Source organism: Aquarana catesbeiana, linkage group LG01 (genome assembly GCF_042186555.1).
Source record: "Aquarana catesbeiana isolate 2022-GZ linkage group LG01, ASM4218655v1, whole genome shotgun sequence".
Lineage (NCBI taxonomy): Eukaryota > Metazoa > Chordata > Amphibia > Anura > Ranidae > Aquarana > Aquarana catesbeiana.
In genome coordinates, this window is record NC_133324.1 from 251720992 (window position 1) to 251746773 (window position 25782).

At 42.1% G+C, this 25782-nt stretch overlaps 1 long non-coding RNA gene across 1 annotated transcript in view; it reads right to left on the reverse strand.

The window, feature by feature from the left end:
* Positions 1-14882, reverse strand: part of LOC141140593 (uncharacterized) — a 100067-nt gene extending 85185 nt beyond the window's left edge. The window contains exon 1 of the long non-coding RNA XR_012243958.1: positions 14579-14882. This is a non-coding gene — a long non-coding RNA (uncharacterized lncRNA). The remainder of the gene's footprint in view (positions 1-14578) is intronic.
* Between the last annotated feature and the right edge of the window lie 10900 nt (positions 14883-25782).

The window sequence follows — 25782 nt, forward strand, 5'->3', positions numbered from 1 at the left end:
CTGGGGTTAATTTCATTAAAATAATTTTTTTTGCACCTCTTTTTTCGCACAGCTCACCATAATAATTTTCTTCACTCATTTATTATACTCCAATGTGGATAACATTTTTACCCCGCTGAGGGGATGCACCTTTATTCAGTAGTCTTTAAAGTAATGGTGTTTTTTGAAACTTTGGTCATCTCTAAATATATGATCTTCTCTGGTTTAGACTGTATTAAGTTTTGATATTGGTGGAGCTTTTATGCATCGGAGTCATTTGGATTTAGGTCTGAATCTTATGACATTTTTTTCCTGTTACTTAATAATATTATAGAGGGCAGCGCCGTTTTCATTCTCATTTTACTTACCTATTAATAGGTAATGCTTCTGTTTTGGAGGAGTTGATCTTGAACCCCGAAATAGAACTAAAAGAGATTAGGATGTTGTGTAAAGAGGGAAGAGATGTGTGTGGATGTGTGAGCGTCAATAGAATGTCATCAGATAAAAGAGACAATTAATACTGCCACTGTCACAAGTGCACCCCACGAATGTCAGGATGGCATCTAATAGACGCAGCAAGGGGCTCCAAACTGAGTAAAGGTGACCCTATCTAGTACCGTTAATAAGGGGAAACACCTGCAACAGATGGAAGGACAACTGTACCTGAGAGGTAGGCTTTGAGTATAATGCCTGTAGGGCCTGGATAAAAGGCCCATAGATCCCGTATTGGGACAGGATTGCAAACATAAATGGCCAACTCAGTCGGTCGAAGGCTTTTTGAGCATCTAAGCTGAGCACCAAGGCAGGATGTTTGGTTTTAGTCAGGAGGTCTATAAGATCTATTGTACGTCTGTTTTATCACCTGTATGTCTCATGGGTACAAAACCTACCTGATCCCTGTGTATCAGTGAAGGCAATAACAATGAGAGTCTATTGGCCAGTATCTTAGTAAAAATGTTATTATCCAAGTTTTAACAGGGCAATAGAACAGTAATTATCGGGTAGGAACGGGTTAGGGCTTAGGGATGACAGTAATAAGTGCATGTAAAAAGTGAGAGTGTTGGAGGGTGCCCTTTAGCAGAGAGGCAAATAAAATCAGCATGTGTGGGGCTAGGAGTGGGAGAAAGGTTTTGTAGTATGAGTAGGGGAGCCCATCGGGGCCCGGAGATTTATGCGATTTATGTGAAGGTAAGAGTCTAATCACTTCCGCAAATTCTTCAGCAGAAATAGGCATGTTGAAATTAGAGCGTTGTTCAGAGGATATTTTTGGTAATTGTAAGGAGGATAAAAAGTTATCAAACTTCTCTTGTGTAGATTGTGGATCTGAACTCAAACAATTATAACATTTTTTTATAGAATTCTCCAAATACTTTAGACATAGTCGGGGGGCAATAGGCAGGAGTACCATCTAGCTGCATTACGTGTAGATAAGAATGCGCACGGTTTAGGCTTATTGACCAACATCCTATGTGGTTTGTTAGCATATTCATAAAACTTTTGTTTAGGCCATAACATTGTTTTGGAGATTCTGCTCATATCTAATGATTTAATATGATTCCGAACATATAGCACAGCGTGTAAACAATCCACCGTGAGGGCGTGAAGTAAATGCGTCTCCGCCTTGCGCAACTGAGCAAGAAGCTCAGTCCTCAGCTTATTAGTCTCACGTTTTATACGGGAACTGGCAGAGATGTATTCACCCCCTCAAAAAGGCCTTATGGGCTTCCCACAGGGTGGAGGTTTCTGAGACGTACCCTCGTTCAATTAAAAAAATTCTGATAATTTTTGTTGTAATCGATCTGTGGTGTCAGTGTTTCGTAGAAGGGACTTGTTAAGCCGTCAAAAGCATGTTTTAGGCATTAAGGTAGATAAGGCAATATCAAGAGTGATAGGGGCATGGTCAGACCATGTGATAGGGTTTATCTCTGAAGAAACAACAGTAGGTAATAAGGGGGCGGTCACTAAGAAGTGATCTAGTCTAGAATATAATTTATGTGGGGGGGGGAGTAAAATGTATATTGTCTGTGAGTAGGGTGTTTCACCCTTCATGTGTCAAAAAGATTGTTGGATCAAATCAGTTTGCGAAAGGATACAGATAGTTTTTGAGCCTGGAGTGGTGGGGTACACTAAAAGAGAGCATACCTATCTCTATTTGGAGACATACACTTGTTGAAATCATTTCCTATAATCATGAAGGGCTGTAGGAGAGAACGCAATCTCTCAAAGACCTTTGTGAGGAAACCATCTGTCCCGAGTTAGGCGCATATATATTAGCCAAAGTAAAGGATGTATTCGGGTGAGCACAGCTCAGGAGAACAAATCGACCATGGGGATCAAGAACTGAAGAATGAATTTGTATAGGGTTAGGGCATATAATAAAAATTGTTAATCTAGCCTTCCCAGGGGGGGTCTGAGGCAACAAAAGCAGTAGGAAATAGCTTGGAGGCAAACTTAAAAGAACCCCCGGTCGGAAGTGAGTCTCCTGTACCATGATCACATCTGCTCCAGAAGATTTGAATTCCTTCAAAGCTAACCATCGCTTATGTATGGAATTCAAGCCTTTCACATTACAAGAAAATACTTTTATAGCCATATTTTTTCATTGAAAGAGACATCATACAGTATCTGAGCAATATAGGTGCAAAAAAGGTCCCATGGTGCATAGAACAGTAAATTCAACAGGTAATAAAGTTCTTAGAAAAATTGTAAGACAGTGAGGAGATGGTTACAATCATATATCAAAAATAGATTTAAAAAAAGACCTGAAAAAAAAGAGAGAAAAAAAAGTTATAAAAACAAAGAAAACATTTTGTAGAAGGCCTGAAGGGGAAAAAACCTTCAGGAATCCAAGGCAACTGCCCAAAGATATGGTGAGGTACATGACGGTCTGCAAGATCCGACGAAACAGGTCCCGCTCCTTCTGAAAAAAGATAACGTATAAACATAGCCTAACATCAATAGTATGTAAACTCTTGGAGGGGATGATAAGGGACTATATACAAGATTTTAGTATATAGAATGAGAACAATATCATTAGCAGTAATCAGCATGGATTCATGAAGAATCGTTCTTGCCAAACCAACCTACTAACCTTCTATGAGGAGGTGAGTTGCCAGCTAGATAAAGGAAGGCCCATAGACGTGTTATATCTGGATTTTGCAAAAGCATTTGACACAGTTCCCCATAAATGTTTAAAGGGGTTGTAAAGGTAAAAATTTTTTCACCTTAATGCATTCTATGCATTAAGGTGAAAAAACTTTTGACAGTACCGCCGCCCCCAGCCCCCCCGTTTTACTTACCTGACGCCTCGAATCTTCGCTCCTCGTCCTCGTCAGCTTCATTGCAGCTCAGCCTGGTTGCTGATTGGCTGCAGTGGATGGATTGAAAGCAGCGCAGCCATTGGCTCGCGCTGCTGTCAATCACATCCGATGACGCAGCGCGCCGGGGGGCGGGGCCGAGTGATACAGCGAGCGGCTATAGCCGCCGGCTGTATCACGGGAGCGCGCCCGCAAGCACTCACCACCGTGCGAGGGAGCTCGCATGAAGGTGGTAAATGCTTGCGGGGAGGAGCTGAAACAGCCGCCGAGGGACCCCAGAAGACCAGGTTCGGGGCCACTCTGTGCAGAACGAGCTGCACAGTGAAGGTAAGTATAACATGTTTGTTATTTTAAAAAAAAAAAAAAAACATCTTTACAACCCCTTTAAAGTACAAAATAAGGTCCGTTGGCATGGACCATAGGGTGAGTACATGGATTGAAAACTGGCTACAGGGGCGAGTTTAGAGGGTGGTGATAAATGGGGAGTACTCGGAATGGTCAGGGGTGGGTAGTGGGATCCCCCAGGGTTCTGTGCTGGGACCAATCCTATTTAATTTGTTCATAAACGACCTGGAGGATGGAGTAAACAGTTCAATCTCTGTATTTGCAGACGATACTAAGCTAAGTAGGGCAATAACTTCTCAGCAGGATATGGAAACCTTGCAAAAAGATCTGAACAAATTAATGGGGTGGGCAACTACATGGCAAATGAGGTTCAATGTAGAAAAATGTAAAATAATGCATTTGGGTGGCAAAAATATGAATGCAATTTATACATTGGGGGGAGAACCTCTGGGGGAATCTAGGATGAAAAGGACCTGGGGGTCCTAGTAGATGATAGGCTCAGCCATAGCATGCGTTGCCAAGCTGCTGTTAACAAAGCAAACAGAATATTGGCATGCATTAAAAAGGGGATTAACTCCAGAGATAAAACGATAATTCTCTCACTCTACAAGACTCTGGTCCTGCCGCACTTAGAGTATGCTGTCCAGTTCTGGGCACCAGTCCTCAGGGAGGATGTACTGGAAATGGAACAAGTACACAGAAGGGCAACAAAGCTAATAAAGGGTCCGGAGGATATTAGTTATGAGGAAAGGTTGCGAGCACTGAACTTATTCTCTCTGGAGAAGAGACGCTTGAGAGGGGATATGATTTCAATACACAAATACCATACTGGTGACCCCACAATAGGAATAAAACTTTTTCGCAGAAGGGAGTTTAACAAGACTTGTGGCCACTCATTAAAATTAGAAGAAAAGAGGTTTAACCTTAAACTACGTAGAGGGTTCTTTACTGTAAGAGCGGCAAGGATGTGGAATTCCTTTCCACAGGTGGTGGTCTCAGCGGGGGGCATTGATAGTTTCAAGAAACTATTAGATAAGCACCTGAACGACCACAACATACAGGGATATACAATGTAATACTGACATATAATCACACACATAGGTTGGACTTGATGGACTCATGTCTTTTTTCAACCTCACCTACTATGTAACTATGTAACTATATAACAAAACAGACCAGAATCAGACGGGCAGCAGAGGAACCCAGCAACCTGGAGGTAAGGCCAGGGGACTTGCCGAAGTGGAGAAAATGATTCCCCTTTCAGAGGCCAATGGACAACAGATGAAATCCCATTCCTCTGTAGGAAAAAACAGAACTTCAGGAGAGCAGTAGGGCTTCAGGTTGGAAATCTGGATGGAGGGCCAGGCTGAGGAGTGGAAGAAGCTTTCTGTGATCTCCAACAAACCAGGGTCCAAATCTTCGCAGGCGTCAGAAGGGGTTTTGGAGCCAGGGCAGGAAGCTGAAGGTCCTCCTCAGGAATGGGTGGAAGACCTAGGTTGCATACAAAGGCCTCGCACTCATGGAGATGTCTTATAGAGTATTGTGTTCCATCTCTTGAGGCAGAAAGTCACAAAGGGAATCCCCACCGATATTCAACTTGGTGGTGTTGGAGATGGGCCGTTATAGGACGGAGATTGCGTCTCTTTGCCAAGGTGATGGCGAAAGATCATTAAATATTTGAATCTTGGATCCTTTAAAGTCCATGCGAGTTTTGTTATGTGTAGCCACTGAGAGCCTCTTTACTATCATAGTAGTGAAAACGTACAATGATATCTCTCAGGTTAGATCCAGGTAATGGCTTAGGGGCCAAGGATCTTTGAGCTCTGTCAAGGCGCCAATCCATATCTAGGATGTGTGGGGTTAAAGTAACAAACAAACCTAGGAGGAATGGAAGTATTTCTTTGTCACTGACAGTTTCAGGGACCCCACAAATCCTTAAATTTTGACGGCATTCCCTGTTTTCCAAATCTTCTTACTGCAATTGGATCTGGGAGACATTGTGCTTAAGATCAGCATTATCCTCCTCAAGGACATGTACAAATTGAATAAGTTTGTCAAACTTGTTTTCTAGAGTATCAGTTCGTTCACTGATCGATTTCTCCTCTAAGTTCCTGAGCAATTTTCCCGACTTCTTTGGTAATATTGTGGGTTAGGTCTTGTAATAGGGCTTGTAATTTCAAGTCCAGCACTGCCACTGTAACAATTTCGGTAGATATTAGCAGCTGAGGTGGGCGATCGTTTTTTAACATACTTGCGGCAGATGCAAGCAGGTCCGTGGGATCCAGCGGATCCGCCGGGTTACTTGAGGCTGGGGATTGAGGCCTAAGCAGGAAGCGATCCATGCTTTTGAAAGCCGATTTTGCCCATTGAGTGCCTGGAGGATTCTGGGAGCAGGCAGTGTGGGTCCTGTGGCTTTGGAAGTGGAAGCGGTGCAGGAGCCCTGAAGGCAGGAACTGGGACCAGAGCTAGTCTCTCACGCGCCCACCATCGTGCAGGCCGCACATGCACCTCCGTTTGCTCCATATTTATTGTACAGTATTTATGCATCAATAGCTGCAGGCCCGTTTCAGGTGTCAGTACCAGAATACAGCTGCAGGTGCAGGACAAATAGATACTCTTAAAGTGAATCTGTCTCTTCTCCTGAAAAATATAAATGATGGATCCCTTCAATAGAAATATTTGAACACACACCTTGCTGGTGGGTGGCGTGGCAAGTCAGAAATCTTTCCAGTGCTGTGGTCTCTGGGATAGTCTTCAACATTCTATACTTCTGCAAATCTTTGATACTTGCATACCCTCCACATGCTATGGATCCTCCTGCTAGTCCCTACCAGTATGTAGTCCTTTTAGTACAGGGGTCAGAGGAAGGAACCACATCTAACAGCGAGAGACATAGGTATTCTATACTTTCAAAAGTGTCGAATGTTAAAGAATTTGCTGGAAGCTGCAGTGCTAGAAGGCAGAGGAGTTTGGAAATGCCACCCACTGGAGAGATTCTTCTATTGCAGGGTCCATTGTTGATATTTTTAAGGAGAAGCATGTAGAGACAGGGCTTTATTTCCTTAAAGCTGCCTCCCTAATGACTGGGGTTTGATATATTATGGGGTATTATTCAAAAAAGCTGCAGAAACGGATCAAAAAGCACAGATTTATGGAATAAATACAACAAACCAGGGAGATCTGGCACTATCCAGGGAAAAAAAAAAATTATATATATATATATATATATATATATATATACACTGAGCAAAATTATAAACACAACATTTTTGTGTTTGCAAAGTATTTTTAAAGTGCAAATTCTCTAATTGCATAGACCAACATCAGCAAACATGATCAAGCTTATGATGTGAAAAAATTATGTGAATTGTGTGTGACAACCACAAAAATTACGGACAAAATGAGTAGTCGAATTATGTGATCAAAAGTATAAATATTCAAAAAATTAATTCAATTCATGTGAATCTTCCAAATCTTGGTGTAAAACAAGGAATAGATCTTTCCACCACCATCACCTGCCACACATCCTACTCACCAGAATCCCATGACACCCATTACAGGTAGTCATATGCGCCTGTGGGCAATACCAATGGAAATTCCTCACGGCCACAGCTCTGGTCCAATCGGAAGATCAATTAAGAATCGATCAGCAGGTGATCATGAACGCCTGAGGGAAATCTCAAGATGAAAGATTTTTCCAACGGTTAGTGGAAAATTAAGAGAAAAAGGGCTTCCATGGTGAATTATATCACAATTTATTCCAAAAAATTGAATTAAAAATAGGTTTAAAATCAAATGTCCATAGCAGCTAACACATCCACATGTTGGAGACGCTGTTAGCGTTCCAGGTTGCGTCACAAACGACGGAAGTGACGTACCACGTTTAAGCCACCCTACGCATTTTGTCAGCACGCTCTGACGTCATCAGGGATCATGTGATTGGATATGTCACTTTCATATTTATACAAGTCCACCAATTAAGGATATCCAATCTAGATGAATCCTTACTCAAAATATGTTAAAAACTTTGTAAAACATACTATAATGACAAAAGACTAAATAAACAAATGATATTGAGGTAAATTGATTGGATTTTAAATTAACTTATTGACAATATTGTATCTGAAGATACTGCCATCTTGTGGACAAAAAACAAATGGTAGATACGTGTAAAGAAATAAAGAAATAGAGCCATCTTGTGGCAAAAAAGAAAAGAGGATTAAAATAGAATGGATTTACCTTTTACAAAGAAAACACTACAAACATGATTTCTTAATAATTGGTTAAATAACAACTTAAATCAATATCTACATTGATTCCCGCAGGCGTGAGTGTGTTTAATGTATAGATCCATTCTGTTTACATTTTTTGAAATTTTCTGAATCATGTTGCCTCCCCTCCAATCAATGTCTTTTTTGTCAATCCCAAAAAAATTTGGCCACACAAGGATCCTTGTTATGATGTATTCTAAGTGGTTTGAAAAGCTATGTTTTGGGAACCCATTTTTAATATTATTTAAATGCTCAGTAATACTGGTGCATAAATTCCTTTTAGTGTGTCCCACGTATTGAAGCCCACAAGGGCAAAAAATAAGGTAGGTTACATAGGTGGATTTACATGTAATACATTTCTCAATTTTGTATTCACTACCTGTGCTAAATGATATGAAATTCAATACCTTTCTATCATTTTTCCTCGTTGTTCTGCATGCTTTGCACTTTTTGCATAATAAAAACAACAAGGAAAAATGATACAAAGGTATTAAATTTCACATCATTTAGCACAGAGAGTGAATACAACATTGAGAAAATTATTACATGTAAATCCACCTATGTAACCATTTAAATATTATGAAAAAAAATTTCTTTTTTTCCACAAGATGGCTCTATTTCTTTATTTCTTTACACGTATCTACCATTTGTTTTTTGTCCACAAGATGGCAGTATCTTCAGATACAATATTTTTAATAAGTTAATTTAAAATCCAATCAATTTACCTCAATATAATTTGTTTATATAGTCTTTTATAATTATATTATGTTTTCCAAGGTTTTTAACATATTTTGAGTAAGGATTGATCTAGATAGAATATCCCTAATTGGCGGACTTGTATAAATTTGGAAGCGATTTATCCGATCACATGACCCCTGATGACGTCAGAGCGTGCTGATGGCTTAGGGTGGCTTGAACGTGTTATGCCACTTCCGCCGTTTGCAATGCAGCCTGGAACGCTAACAGCGTCTCCAACATGTGGATGTGTTAGCTGCTATGGACACTTGATTTTAAACCTATTTTTAACTCAAATTTTTGGAATAAATTGTGATATACTTCACCATGGAAGCCTTTTTTCTTTTAATTTTCCACTAACCCTTGGATACCTGCTGTGGTTATGAAAAATCTTTCATCTTGAGATTTCCCAGAAGCATTCGTGATCACCTGCTGATCGATTCTTAATTGATCTTCCGCTTGGAACAGAGCTGTGGCCGTGAGGAATTTCCATTGGTTTTACCCATAGGCACTAATGACTACCTGTAATGGGTGTCATGGGATTCTGGTGAGTAGGATGTGTGGCAGGTGATGGTGGTGGAAAGATCTATTCCTTGTTTTACACCAAGATTTGGAAGATTCACATGAATTGAATGAACTTTTTGAATAATTACATTTTTGATCACATAATTTGACTGCTCATTTTGTCCGTAATTTTTGAGTTTGTCACACACAATTCACATAATTTTTTCACATCATAAGCTTGATCATGTTTGCTGATGTTTGTCTATGCAATTAGAGCATTTGCACTTTAAAACACTTTGAAATATTATATCTTGGAGAGAGAGCGGTTTTAATTAATTAATTTCAATTATTTCCTTTCATTTGCATACAATGAGCTGCTCTCATTATCACTGTTTATTATCACTATTTTATTACTATTGTTATTTTGCCATTTGCGCAGGTTTAGTGGTATTTTCACTTATGCTCAATTTTACTTTTGTGTTTGCCCCTATTTATCATGAGCTGAATTCAAAGATCTACGACTTTTTCTATGTGCACAAAAGTCCTATTTCTCTCAAATATTATTCACAAAGTTTAAATCTATGTTAGTGAGCACTTCTTATTTGCCGAGATAATCCATCCACCTTACAGGTGTGGTATATCAAGATGCTGATTAGACAGCATGATTATTGCACAGGTGTACCTTAGGCTGGCCACAATAAAAGACCACTCTAAAATGTGCAGTTTTATCACACAGCACAATGCCACAGATGTCACAAGTTTTGAGGGAGAGTGCAATTGACATGCTGGCTGCAGGAATGTCCACCAGAGCTGTTGCCCTTGAATTGAATGTTAATTTCTCTACCATAAGCCGTCTCCAAGGCGTTTTAGAGAATTTGGTAGTACATCAAACTGGCTTCACAACCGCAGACCACGTGCAACCACACCAGCCCAGGACCTCACATCCAGCATCGTCACTTACAAGATTGTCTGAGACCAGCCACCCAGGCAGCTGCTGCAACAATCGGTTTGCATAACCAAAGAATTTCTGCACAAACTGTCAAAAACCATCTCAGGGAAGCTCATCTGCATGCTCGTAGTCCTCATCAGGGTCTCGACCTGACTGCAGTTCATCGTCGTAACTGACTTAAGTGGGCAAATACTCACATTCGATGGCATCTGGCACTTTGGAGAGTTGTTCGCTTCAAGGATGAATCACGGTTTTCACTGTACAGGGCAGTTTGCTGATGTCAACGTTGTGGAACGAGTGGCCCATGGTGGTGGTGGGGTTATGGTATGGACAGGCGTATGCTATGGACAATGAACACAGGTGCATTTTATTGATGCCATTTTGAATGCACAGAGATACCGTGATGAGATCCTGAAGCTCATTGTCGTACCATTCATCCACGACCATCACCTCATGTTGCAGCATGATAATGCACAGCCTCATGTTGCAAGGATCTGTACACAATTCCTGGAAGCTGAAAACATTCCAGTTCTTGCATGGCCAGCATACTCACCGCATATGTCACCCATTGAGCATGTTTGGGATCGGTGTATACGACAGCGTGTTCCAGTTCCTGCCAATATCCAGCAACTTCGCACAACTATTGAAGAGGAATGGACCAACATTCCACAGGCCACAATCAACAACCTGATGAACTCTATGCGAAAGAGATGTGTTGCACTGCGTGAGGCAAAGGGTGGTCACACCACATACTGACTGGTTTTCGGACCCCCCCGACCCCCCAATATAGTAAAACTGCACATTTTAAAGTAGCCTTTTAATGTGGCCAGCCTAAGGCACACCTGTGCAATAATCATGCTGTCTAATCAGCATCTTGATATGCCACACCTGTGAGGTGGATGGATTATCTCGGCAAAGGAGTAGTGCTCACTAACAGATTTAGACAGATTTGTGAACAATACTTGAGAGAAATAGGCCTTTTGTGTACATAGAAAAAGTCGTAGATCTTTGAGTTCAGCTCATGATAAATAGGGGCAAACACAAAAGTGTTGCATTTAGAATTTTGCACAGTGTATATATAGCTATAGATATATATTTTATATATATCTATATCTATAGATAGATATCTATAGATATAGATAGCTATATATATATAGATGTATCAATATATCTATATATCTATATCTATATCTATATCTATATATATATATATATATATATATATATATATATATACAGTGCCTTGAAAATGTATTCATACGCCTCAAAATTTTCCACATTTTTTCATGTTACAACCAAAAATATGAATGTATTTTATTGGGATTTTATGTGATAGACCAATACAAACTGGCACATAATTGTGAAGTGGAAGGGAAATGGTAAATGGTTTTCAAAATGTTTTACAAATAAATATGTGAAAAGTGCAGCATGGATTTGTATTCAGCTCCCTTGAGTCAATACTTTGTAGAACCACCTCTCTCTGCAATTACAGCAGCAAGTCTTTTTGGGTATGTCTCTACCAGCTTTGCACATCTAGAGTGAAATCTTTTTTTTCTTTGCAAAATACCGTAGTTCAAGCTCTGTCCGATTGAATGGAGAACATCTGTGAACAGCAATTTTCAAGTCTTGCCACAAATTCTCAATTGGATTTAGGTCTGGATTTTGACTGGGCCATTTTGACTGGGCCATTCTAATACATGAATATGCTTTCTTCTAAACCATTTCATTGTAGCTCTGGCTGTATGTTTAGGGTTGTTGTTCTGCTGGAAGGTGAACCTCTGCACCAGTCTCAAGTCTTTTGCAGACTCTAATGCCGCGTACACACGGCTTGACTTCCCTACAGAAAAAGCCCGATGGGATCTTTCGGTCGGACATTCCGACCGTGTGTATGCCCCATCGGACTTTTTCTGTCGGCATTTCCGACGGACTCAGATATAGAACATGTTCAAAATCTCTCCATTGGAAATGCCGACGGAGTTTAGCCTGTTGGCAAGTCCGGCCGTGTGTACGCGGCATAACAGGTTCTCTTCTAAGATTGCCCTGTATTTGGCTCCATCCATCTTCCCATCAACTCTGACCAGCTTCCCTGTCCCTGCTGAAGAAAAGCATCCCCACAACATGAAGCTGCCACCTCCATGTTTCATGGGCTAAAAAGTGAAATTTTGGTCTTCTCTGACCAGAGCACCTTCTTCCACATGTTTGTTGTGTCCCCCACATGGCTTCTGACGAACTGCAAACTGGACTTCTTATGGCTTTCTTTGAGCAATGGCTTTCTTCTTGTCACTCTTCCATAAAGGCCAGATTTGTGGAGTGCACAACTAATAGTTGTCCTGTGGACAGATTCTCCCACCTGAGCTGTGGGCCTCTTGGCTGCTTCTCTAAATAAATGCTCTCCTTGCCCGACCTGTCAGTTTAGGTGGGCAGCCATGTCTTGGTAGGTTTGCAGTTGTGCCATACTCTTTCCATTTTCAGATGATCGATTGAACAGTGCTCCGTGAGATGTTCAAAGCTTGGGATTTTTTTTTTAAAACCTAACCCTTATTTAAACTTCTCCACAACTTTATCCCTGACATGTCTGGTGTGTTTCTTGGTCTTCATAATGCTGTTTGTTCACTAAGGTTCTCTAACAAATCTCTAAGGGCTTCACAGAACAGCTGCATTTATACTGAGATTAAATTACACACAGGTGGACTCTATTTACTAATTAGGTGACTTCTGAAGGCAGTTGGTTCCACTAGATTTTATTTAGGAGTATCAGAGTAAAGGGGGCTGAATACAAATGAACGCCACACTTTGCACATATATATTTGTAAAAATTGTTGAAAACCATTTATCATTTCCCTTCCATGTCACAATTATGTGCCACTTTGTGTTGGTCTATCACAAAAAATCCCAATAAAAAACATTTACGTTTTTGGTTGTAACATGACAAAATGTGGAAAATTTCAAGAGGTGTAAATACTTTTTCAAGGCACTGTATATATATATATATATATATATATATATATATATATATATATATATATATATATATATATATATATATATATATATCCATGGAAATATTATTTTGGTAGAAATAATTTGAGATAGGTGTATTAGAAAGCTGAGATGTTGTATTGTAGAGTTGTTCCTGAAACTTGCATGACCAAGTTTCATAAATTCAGATGTCCAGAGCAAAATTCAAAATTGTTCTGGGAGAAAGGTTTCTCTTAAGGCTGTTTTTGCTTTAAACCTGCTTCTGCTGTTTTGTGACCACTCTTAACACTTGACAGCCAGTGCCACCAAGTCCCATCCATCTATGTTATTATCCCTGGTAAGAGTGGCTCAGGCTCATCTTGTTGGGCAAAGCTGTCAGGAGCTTCCAAAACTATTCTGCACACCTTTGCATCATGTTTTGCTTTAAATTACCTTCTTTTTATAGCTGGGTTTTGACTCTCATTGACCCAATTTTTGAATTGCAAAGTTTTGCAAATTTTCTAAAATTTTCCTTAAACCACAACTGATTGAACTTTTCAGAGGTTTGCTCATTTGTACTGTGTTAGTATCATAATATAGGTAGGGTCAAAAGAGGAAATACGAGAACAATATTGTTGCACCATACTGCTAATTATGTACCTGTTACACAGAATGAATATAGTGGGGAAACCAGAGTCTGCAATGCAAAATAGTAAACAAATTGGGACGTTTGTAATCTTCTAATCATCTCTGCACAATTTACACATTTTTTGCACACTGCACAGCCAAACAGGTGACTTAGCCATTTCTAGGTTCAGAAATTCAGCTTCCTGTTTTAGTATTATGGATTTCTATGTCAACAGGCAACTTATCCTGGAAGCATTATAATAACCCAGAAGAATCAGTAACACATACACCCGGAAGTCTTAAAAATATCGATTCCACTCCAATGGATTGTGAAGCATATTATGAACTGATCCCTGGTAAGGGATCTGAGATATACACAATGCATGTAAGTAAAGAAGAGATCTCTAAGGATCATACTGTATTTCAGCATCTCCCAAGTTAGATCTTCTTACGGTTTGCCATTGCTTGCCCCCTCACATGCAAGATAATACACTGACCATAATAAAAGAAGGCAGGGTGAGACAATGAATGGAGGATGAATGTTCAGGTTTTTTTAGGCTGCAGCACCTTCACTGAAACCATATCATTACAGGTTCTAAATGTATTTAGTTTTTCATCATATTTGTTTGCACATTGTTCTTTGGGGGTAACGCGGATTGTCCACGTTACACAGGATGAGACGATGAACAAAACTAAAATAAATCATCTTTGTCTTTCACTATAAAACTGCTTAGTAAAGTGAGGAGATTTGGATTGGATATATAATTCTGCATACTATGTATGAGACTGAAAATAATTTATTAAAAAAATAGGTCTGACAACATTGGCAGTTGTATGGAGAGCAAAAACAAAGAAAACTATTATAGAGAAACAATATCATTTATATAGATTACCTGCAAAGACGAGGTGAAGGTTAAGGTATATCTGTGCTTCTGAAACAAGAAAAACAAGTCTGCAAACACCAAGCTGAGCCATATGGTTTATGGGACACCATCAGAGTAACTGCATAGCGAACATGGCAATTTGTGTGTAAAATGCTTCTAATTCCAGGAGGCTTATTGTGCCATTCTCCTGCAGTAACAGATCGTTAATGACATCATTGTATTACCTTATGATAACAGGGAGCCGTACACTGCTATTACAAGGCACAAAAAAAACCTAGCACGTAATCCAAGAGTGCAAGGAAGTCAGCATGCATCATCTTGCACTAACAAAATAACTTTTATTCTAAATGAAACTCCAAGCCTGTTTTGCCATAAACAAAATAAATAAATAAAATAAAGAAAGATGTCCTTTGTTTCTGTTGCAGAGAATCACAGTGCTTGCTTAATCAAAATCCAGAAGGACAGATCAAACTTACAGTCTTACACATTTACAAAAACATTGCTGTTTAACAGTCTGCACTGATTATAAAGACACTTTGATACTATTGCTAAACACGTACACATTTCCCTTCAGAGTAGATTATAACTGTGATGCCCTAGCCCAATACTTAGACAGTATTGATTTCTCTACCTTATCTCCCTCACAGTGTGAGCAATTAGAGTCTCCAATCTCTATTGAGGAAATCCAGACCACCATACTGCTCTACAATCTGGGAAAAAACCAGGACCGGGAATTATTTAAAACTTTCTCTGAGGAGCTTGCCCCCATACTCCGAAGCACTCATTCCGCAGCCTTAAAAGAGGGTCTACCAGAGTCAATGTTGGAAGCCACCATAATAGTACTTCTTAAGACAGGAAAAGATCTCATGTGCTTCGTACCGTCCCATTCCTCTTATGAACATTCATATGAAAATCTTCCCTAAACTTCTAGGAAATCGATGAATGAGGGTCATCTGCACAAAGATACACACAAACCAAACTGGATTTATAAAAAAGTGAAAAATACCACGTTAAATAACATATGTAAATACAAATCAAGCAGCTGCTAAAACCATGAGATACACACAGATACAGATACACAATACAAAGTAGCAGCGCTATAAAAAACGTGGATTAAGAATAAATAGTCCAAAAACAGTGCCCCCCGCCCCCTCTGACGCACGGGGACTTGATGGGGACTTCCCTGTGGCATTTCCCGTGACATCAGAGGGGCGGGGTCACCTGTTACGTAACCCCGCCCCCTTCTGACATCACGGAGAATGCCACAGGGAAGTCCCGTCAAGTCCCCTGCATCAGAGTGGGGCGGGGTCACTGGGTGGCTCCGCCCCCCATTATTTAAGAACCGTCAGAAGAGAAGAAGAATCACACAGTGGGAGCCTCCCTCCATGCCATCATGGATGCGGAGTGGCCTGAGGAGAAGAAGGGAAGAAGACGCCACAGATGAAGATGCAGGACGAGAACACCGGAGGAAGAACCAGAAGAACCAGAAGAAGATGGAGGAAGAAACTGAAGGAAGATAGAAGATAGAAGAAAGAAGATAGAAGAAAGAAGAAGCATTTAAATAAAGGAATTGTCAAAAACTGTCTCTTGTCATTTTTAACATTTTTGACAGTTTTTTTGTGAAATGGTAGGGGTACTTTTGTACCCCCTTACCATTTCACACAGGGGGAGGGCTGGGATCTGGGGGTCCCCTTGTTAAAGGGGACCCCCAGATTCCAATAAGATTCCGATAAGCCCCCCGCCCGCAGACCCCCACAACCACTAGGCGAGGGTTGTGGGGATGAGGCCCTTGTCCCCATCAACATGGGGACAAGGTGTTTTGGGGGAGCTACCCCAAAGCACCCTTCCAATGTTGAGGGCATGTGGCCTGGTACGGTTCAGGAGGGGGGGCGCTCTCTTGTCCCCCCTCTTTTCCTGCGGCCTGCCAGGTTGCGTGCTCGGATAAGGGTCTGGTATGGATTTTTGGGGGGACCCCACACCATTTTTAAAAAAATGTTGTCGCGGGGTTCCCCTTAAAATCCATACCAGACCTGAAGGTTCTGGTATAGATTTTGAGGGGGACCCCACACCATTTTTTTTTATTTTGGCCGGGGTTCCCCTTAATATCCATACCAGACCTGAAGGGCCCGGTATAAAATTTAGGGGGACCCCCACGTAATTTTTTTTAAAAATTTTGGTTCGGGGTTCCCCTGTGGGGAATTCCCATGCCATTTTTATCAATGAAGTTTTATGTGTATTGTTGGACCGGCAATTCATTAACCAGTTGCCGACCGCCGCACGAACATATACGTCCTCAGAGCGGCACGGGCAGGCAAAAGGACTTACAGGTACGTCCTTGCCTGCCCGCGGGTGGGGGGTCCAATCGGACCCCCCCGGTGCCTGCGGCGGTCGGCAAATCTCTCTCGGCGATCGGTGGTGAGGGGGAGGCCATCCATTCGTGGCCCCCCCTCGCGATCGCTCCCAGCCAATGGGATCATTTCCCTGCCTCTGTATTGTACACAGAGGCAGAGGAAATGATGTCATCTCTCCTCGGCTCGGTATTTTCCTTTCCGGCGCCGAGGAGAGAAGACTGTAATGTGAGTGCACAACACACACACACACACAGTAGAACATGCCAGGCACACAAACAACCCCGATCCCCCCCCCGATCGCCCCCCGATCCCCCCCCAATCACCCCCCCCGTCACAAACTGACACCAAGCAAGTTTTTTTTTTTTTTCTGATTACTGTATTGGTGTCAGTTTGTGACAGTTACAGTGTTAGGTCAGTTAGGGTTAGCCCCCTTTAGGTCTAGGGTACCCCCCTAACCCCCCCTAATAAAGTTTTAACCCCTTGATCACCCCCCGTCACCAGTGTCGCTAAGCGATAATTTTTCTGATCGCTGTATTAGTGCCGCTGGTGACGATAGTTAGGGAAGTAAATATTTAGGTTCGCCGTTAGCGTTTTATAGCGTCAGGGACCCCCATATACTACCTAATAAATGTTTTAACCCCTTGATTGCCCCCTAGTTAACCCTTTCACCGCTGATCACCGTATAACAGTTGCGGGTGATGCTGGTTAGTTCGTTTATTTTTTATAGTGTCAGGGCACCCATCGTTTATTACCGAATAAAGGTTTAGCCCCCTGATCGCCCGGCGGTGATATGCGTCGCCCCAGGCAGCGTCAGATTAGCTCCAGTACCGCTAACACCCACGCACGCAGCATACGCCTCCCTTAGTGGTATAGTATCTGATCAGATCTATACTAGCGTCCCCAGCAGTTTAGGGTTCCCAAAAACGCAGTGTTAGCGGGATCAGCCTAGATACCTGCTAGCACCTGCGTTTTGCCCCTCCGCCCGGCCCAGCCCAGCCCACCCAAGTGCAATATCGATCGATCACTGTCACTTACAAAACACTAAACACATAACTGCAGCGTTCGCAGAGTCAGGCCTGATCCCTGCGATCGCTAACAGTTTTTTTGGTAGCGTTTTGGTGAACTGGCCATCACCAGCCCCAGGCAGCGCCAGGTTAGCGCCAGTACCGCTAACACCCACGCACGCTCCGTACACCTCCCTTAGTGGTATAGTATCTGATCAATATCTGATCCGATCAGATCTATACTAGCGTCCCCAGCAGTTTAGGGTTCCCAAAAACGCAGTGTTAGCGGAATCAGCCCAGATACCTGCTAGCACCTGCGTTTTGCCCCTCCGCCCGGCCCAGCCCAACCCACCCAAGTGCAGTATCGATCGATCACTGTCACTTACAAAACACTAAACGCATAAATGCAGCGTTCGCAGAGTCAGGCCTGATCCCTGTGATCGCTAACAGTTTTTTTGGTAGCGTTTTGGTGAACTGGCAAGCACCTGTGGCCTAGTACACTCCGGTCGTAGTCAAACCAGCACTGCAGTAACACTTGGTGACGTGGCGAGTCCCATAAGTGCAGTTCAAGCTGGTGAGGTGGCAAGCACAAGCAGTGTCCCGCTGCCACCAAAAAGACAAACACAGGCCCGTCGTGCCCATAGTGCCCTTCCTGCTGCATTCGCCAATCCTAATTGGGAACCCACCACTTCTGCAGCGCCCGTAATTTCCCCATTCACATCCCCAACTAAATGCAGTCGGCTGCATGAGAGGCATTTTCTTTATGTCCTCCCGAGTACCCCTACCCAACGAACCCCCCCAAAAAAGATGTCGTGTCTGCAGCAAGCGCGGATATAGGCGTGACACCCGCTATTATTGTCCCTCCTGTGCTGACAATCCTGGTTTTTGCATTGGTGAACGCATAACTGCAGCGTTCGCAGAGTCAGGCCTGATCCCTGCGATCGCTAACAGTTTTTTTGGTAGCATTTTGGTGAACTGGCAAGCACCAGCCCCAGGCAGCGTCAGGTTAGCGCCAGTAGCGCTAACACCCACGCACGCACCGTACAGCTCCCTTAGTGGTATAGTATCTGATCGGATCAATATCTGATCCGATCAGATCTATACTGGCGTCCCCAGCAGTTTAGGGTTCCCAAAAACGCAGTGTTAGCGGGATCAGCCCAGATATCTGCTAGCACCTGCGTTTTGCCCCTCCGCCCGGCCCAGCCCAGCCCAGCCCACCCAAGTGCAGTATCGATCGATCACTGACACTTACAAAACACTAAATGCATAACTGCAGCGTTCGCAGAGTCAGGCCTGATCCCTGCGATCGCTAACAGTTTTTTTGGTAGTATTTTGGTGAACTGGCAAGCACCAGCCCCAAGCAGCGTCAGATTAGCGCCAGTACCGCTAACACCCACGCACGCACCGTACACCTCCCTTAGTGGTATAGTATCTGAACGGATCAATATCTGATCCGATCAGATCTATACTGGCGTCCCCAGCAGTTTAGGGTTCCCAAAAACGCAGTGTTAGCGGGATCAGCCCAGATACCTGCTAGCACCTGCGTTTTGCCCCTCCGCCCGGCCCAGCCCAGCCCAGCCCACCCAAGTGCAGTATCGATCGATCACTGTCACTTACAAAACACTTAACGCATAACTGCAGCGTTCGCAGAGTCAGGCCTGATCCCTGCGATCGCTAACAGTTTTTTTGGTAGCTTTTTATTGAACTGGCAATCGCCAGCGGCCTAGTACACCCCGGTCGTAGTCAAACCAGCACTGCAGTAACACTTGGTGACGTGGCGAGTCCCATAAGTGCAGTTCAAGCTGGTGAGGTGGCAAGCACAAGTAGTGTCCCGCTGCCACCAAGAAGACAAACACAGGCCCGTCGTGCCCATAGTGCCCTTCCTGCTGCATTCGGCAATCCTAATTGGGAACCCACCGCTTCTGCAGCGCCCGTACTTCCCCCATTCACATCCCCAACCAAATGCAGTCGGCTGCATGAGAGGCATTTTCTTTATGTCCTCCCGAGTACCCCTACCCAGCGAATCCCCCAAAAAAGATGTTGTGTCTGCAGCAAGCGCGGATATAGGCGTGACACCCGCTATTATTGTCCCTCCTGTCCTGACAATCCTGGTCTTTGCATTGGTGAATGTTTTGAACGCTACCATACACTAGTTGAGTATTAGCGTAGGGTACAGCATTGCACAGACTAGGCACACTTTCACAGGGTCTCCCAAGATGCCATCACATTTTGAGAGACCCGAACCTGGAACCGGTTACAGTTATAAAAGTTACAGTTACAAAAAAAGTGTAAAAAAGAAAAAAAAAAAAACACAAACAAAAATATAAAATAAAAAATAATAATTGTTGTTTTATTGTTCTCTCTCTCTCTCTCTATTCTCTCTATTGTTCTGCTCTTTTTTACTGTATTCTATTCTGCAATGTTTTGCTGTTATTATGTTTTATCATGTTTGCTTTTCAGGTATGCAATTTTTTATACTTTACCGTTTACTGTGCTTTATTGTTAACCATTTTTTTGTCTTCAGGTACGCCATTCACGACTTTAAGTGGTTATACCAGAATGATGCTTGCAGGTTTAGGTATCATCTTGGTATCATTCTTTTCAGCCAGCGGTTGGCTTTCATGTAAAAGCAATCCTAGCGGCTAATTAGCCTCTAGACTGCTTTTACAAGCAGTGGGAGAGAATGCCCCCCCCCACCGTCTTCCGTGTTTTTCTCTGGCTCTCCTGTCTCAACAGGGAACCTAAGAATGCAGCCGGTGATTCAGCCAGCTGACCATAGAGCTGATCAGAGACCAGAGTGGCTCCAAACATCTCTATGGCCTAAGAAACCGGAAGCTACGAGCATTTTATGACTTAGATTTCGCCGGATGTAAACAGCACCATTGGGAAATTGGGAAAGCATTTTATCACACCGATCTTGGTGTGGTCAGATGCTTTGAGGGCAGAGGAGAAATCTAGGGTCTAATAGACCCCAATTTTTTCAAAAAAGAGTACCTGTCACTACCTATTGCTATCATAGGGGATATTTACATTCCCTGAGATAACAATAAAAATGATTAAAAAAAAAAAAAATGAAAGGAACAGTTTAAAAATAAGATAAAAAAGCAAAAAAATAATAAAGAAAAAAAAAAAAAAAAAAGCACCCCTGTCCCCCCTGCTCTCGTGCTAAGGCGAACGCAAGCGTCGGTCTGGCGTCAAATGTAAACAGCAATTGCACAATGCATGTGAGGTATCACTGCGACGGTCAGATCGAGGGCAGTCATTTTAGCAGTAGACCTCCTCTATAAATCTAAAGTGGTAACCTGTAAAGGCTTTTAAAGGCTTTTAAAAATGTATTTATTTTGTTGCCACTGCACGTTTGTGCGCAATTTTAAAGCATGTCATGTTTGGTATCCATGTACTCGGCCTAAGATCATCTTTTTTATTTCATCAAACATTTGGGCAATATAGTGTGTTTTAGTGCATTAAAATTTTAAAAAGTGTGTTTTTTCCCCAAAAAATGCGTTTGAAAAATCGCTGCGCAAATACTGTGTGAAAAAAAAAAAATGAAACACCCACCATTTTAATCTGTAGGGCATTTGCTTTAAAAAAACATATAATGTTTGGGGGTTCAAAGTAATTTTCTTGCAAAAAAAAAAATTTTTTCATGTAATCAAAAAGTGTCAGAAAGGGCTTTGTCTTCAAGTGGTTAGAAGAGTGGGTGATGTGTGACATAAGCTTCTAAATGTTGTGCATAAAATGCCAGGACAGTTCAAACCCCCCCCAAATGACCCCATTTTGGAAAGTAGACACCCCAAGCTATTTGCTGAGAGGCATGTCGAGTCCATGGAATATTTTATATTGTGACACAAGTTGCGGGAAAGAGACAAATTTTTTTTTTTTTTTGCACAAAGTTGTCACTAAATGATATATTGCTCAAACATGCCATGGGGATATGTGAAATTACACCCCAAAAACATTCTGTTGCTTCTCCTGAGTATGGGGATACCACATGTGTGGGACTTTTTGGGAGCCTTGCCGCGCACGGGACCCCGAAAACCAAGCACCGCCTTCAGGCTTTCTAAGGGTGTAAATTTTTGATTTCACTCTTCACTGCCTATCACAGTTTCGGAGGCCATGGAATGCCCAGGTGGCACAAACCCCCCCAAATGACCCCATTTTGGAAAGTAGACACCCCAAGCTATTTGCTGAGCGGTATAGTGAGTATTTTGCAGATCTCACTTTTTGTCACAAAGTTTTGAAAATTAAAAAAAGAAAAAAAACATTTTTTTTCTTGTTTTTCTTCATTTTCAAAAACAAATGAGAGCTGCAAAATACTCACCATGCCTCTCAGCAAATAGCTTGCGGTGTCTACTTTCCAAAATGGGGTCATTTGGGGGGGGGGTTTGTGCCACCTGGGCATTCCATGGCCTCCGAAACTGTGATAGGCAGTGAAGAGTGAAATCAAAAATTTACACCCTTAGAAATCCTGAAGGTGGTGATTGGTTTTCGGGGCCCCGTACGCGGCTAGGCTCCTAAAAAGTCCCACACATGTGGTATCCCCATACTCAGGAGAAGCAGCTAAATGTATTTTGGGGTGCAATTCCACATATGCCCATGGCCTGTGTGAGCAATATATCATTTAGTGACAACTTTGTGCAAAAAAAAAAAAAAAAAATTGTCACTTTCCCGCAACTTGTGTCAAAATATAAAATATTCCATGGACTCAACATGCCTCTCAGCAAATAGCTTGGGGTGTCTACTTTCCAAAATGGGGTCATTTGGGGGGGTTTTGTGCCATCTGGGCATTTTATGGCCTTCAAAACTGTGATAGGTAGTGAGGAGTAAAATCAAAAATGTACGCCCTTAGAAATCCTGAAGGCAGTGATTGGTTTTCGGGGCCCCGTACGCGGCTAGGCTCCCAAAAAGTCCCACACATGTGGTATCCCCATACTCAGGAGAAGCAGCTAAATGTATTTTGGGGTGCAATTCCACATATGCCCATGGCCTGTGTGAGCAATATATCATTTAGTGACAACTTTTTGTAATTTTTTTTTTTTTTTTTATTTAATCACTTGGGACAAAAAAATGAATATTCAATGGGCTCAACATGCCTCTCAGCAATTTCCTTGGGGTGTCTACTTTCCAAAATGGGGTAATTTGTGGGGGTTTTGTACTGCCCTGCCATTTTAGCACCTCAAGAAACGACATAGGCAGTCATAAATTAAAGGCTGTGTAAATTCCAGAAAATGTACCCTAGTTTGTAGGCGCTATAACTTTTGCGCAAACCAATAAATATATACTTATTGACATTTTTTTTACCAAAGACATGTGGCCGAATACATTGTGGCCTAAATGTATGACTAAAATTGAGTTTATTGGATTTTTTTTAGAACAAAAAGTAGAAAATATCATTTTTTTTTAAATTTTCGGTCTTTTTCCGTGTATAGCGCAAAAAATAAAAACGGCAGAGGTGATCAAATACCATCAAAAGAAAGCTCTATTTGTGGGAAGAAAAGGACGCAAATTTTGTTTGGGTACAGTATTGCATGACCGCGCAATTAGCAGTTAAAGCGACGCAGTGCCAAATTGTAAAAAGTGCTCTGGTCAGGAAGGTCAGGAAGGGGGTAAATCCTTCCGGGGCTGAAGTGGTTAATAGCCGCGAGTAGTTTTATATGACTTTTTTCCTTTGAAATGTCATTTTGCTGTCAGACTGTTCTAAACATGGGAAACATGTACATACTATAGACACCCCCCAGGAACGAAATTTAAAGGAATATTACACTTTTATTGTTTCACTTTAAGCATTATTAAAATCACTGCTCCCGAAAAAAATGGCCGTTTTTAAAGCATTGATCCTTGTCCCCTGGGGCAGGACCCAGGTCCCCAAACACTTTTTATGACAATAACTTGCATATAAGCCTTTAAAATTAGCACTTTTGATTTCTCCCATAGACTTTTAAAGGGTGTTCCGCAGCTTTCGAATTTGCCGCCAACACCCCAAATTGTTCGCGGTGTCGGCGAACGGGCGAACAGCCAATGTTCGAGTCGAACATGAGTTCGACTCTAACTCAAAGCTCATCCCTATTGTCTGTATTGTAGATTGTTGACTCCTTCAGCTCCTACTCGAGCATTAAAATCATTTGGAACAAATCTCTGCTATTCCTACTTGACTCACTGGTTAAAGGCCCCAACCCTCTCAGGTAAATGTAAATGTTAATTGTTTGCTTTGCAGGAAACATCTGTTTTCAGGCTTTAAAAATAGCAACAACGTCACTTTAAACTAAAGCATACCCATGACTGTGCATTCCATGGGAAAAGTACAGTTTTTCATTAAATACACATTTGGGCTTCTACATTAACCACTTCAGCCCCGGAATATTTGCCCCCTTAAAGAGGAAGTAAACTCTGACGGGTTTTACTTCCTCTTTTGCTTGCTGCAAACATGGCACAGCAGCAAACCTTCCAAGAGACGGCCGCACACCAAAACTCACGGACCGGGCAAGGAGGACATTAATCAGAGAGGCAGCACAGAGACCTAAGGAAACCCTGGAGGAGCTGCATAGTTCCACAGCAAAGACTGGAGTATCTGTACATAGGACGACAATAAGCCGTACACTCCATAGAGTTGGGCTTTATGGCAGAGTGGCCCAAAGAAAGCCATTACTTTCAGCAAAAAAAAAAATGGCACGTTTTGAGTTTGCGAAAAGGCATGTGGGAGACTCCCAAAATGTATGGAGGAAGGTGCTCTGGTCTGATGAGACTAAAATTGAACTTTTTGGCCATCAAAGAAAACGCTATGTCTGGCGCAAACCCAACACATCACATCACCCAAAGAACACCATCCCCAGAGTGAAACATGGTGGTGGCAGCATCATGCTGTGGGGATGTTTTTCAGCAGTCGTGACTGGGAAACTGGTCAGAGTTGAGGGGAAGATGGATGGTGCTAAATACAGGGATATTCTTGAGCAAAACCTGTACCACTCTTTGTGATTTGAGGCTAGGACGGAGGTTCACCTTCCAGCAGGACAATGACCCCAAACTTACTGCTAAAGCAACACTTGAGTGGTTTAAGGGGAAACATGTAAATGTGTTGGAATGGCCTAGTTAAAGCCCAGACCTCAATCCAATAGAAAATCTGTGGTCAGACTTAAAGATTGCTGTTCACAAGCGCAAACGATGCAACTTGAAGGAGCTGGAGCAGTTTTGCAAAGAGGAATGGGCAAAAATCCCAGTGGTAAGATGTGGCAAGTTCATAGAGACTTATCCAAAGCAACTTGGAGCTGTGATAGCCGCAAAAGGTGGCTCTACAAAGTATTGACTTTAGGGGGTTGAATAGTTATGCACATTGACTTTTTCATTGACTTCCTATTTGTTGTTTGCTTCACAATAATAATAAAAAAAAATCTTCAAAGTTGTGGGCATGTTCTTTAAGTTAAAGGATGCAAATCCTCAAACAATCCATGTTAATTCCAGGTTGTGAGGCAATAGCACACAAAATATGCCAAGGGGGTGAATACTTTTGCAAGGCACTGTACATATCTCATGCACATAGCTGGTATGAGATCAGGCGCAGGTAGGAATAAGTGAAGGTGGGGGGGGGATGAGGGGCTGTGGGAATCTGGCACATAAGGTTTTTTTACTTTAATGCATAGAATTCATTAAAGCGTAACTCCACGTTTGTTGAGGAAAAAACATTCCCCCCTGGGTGATCTATGTACACTGTAAAGATTATAACAATTTTGTTGCAGATTCCTACCTTTTGTTATTCTGAAGAAATCGTGTGTGTTTGTCTGTGCCTCTGTACTGAGTGGATCTAATGGGAGTGGTTTCATAATTATCAGTCAGCTGTGGCAGCTACAGGGCACTAATGAGGAAA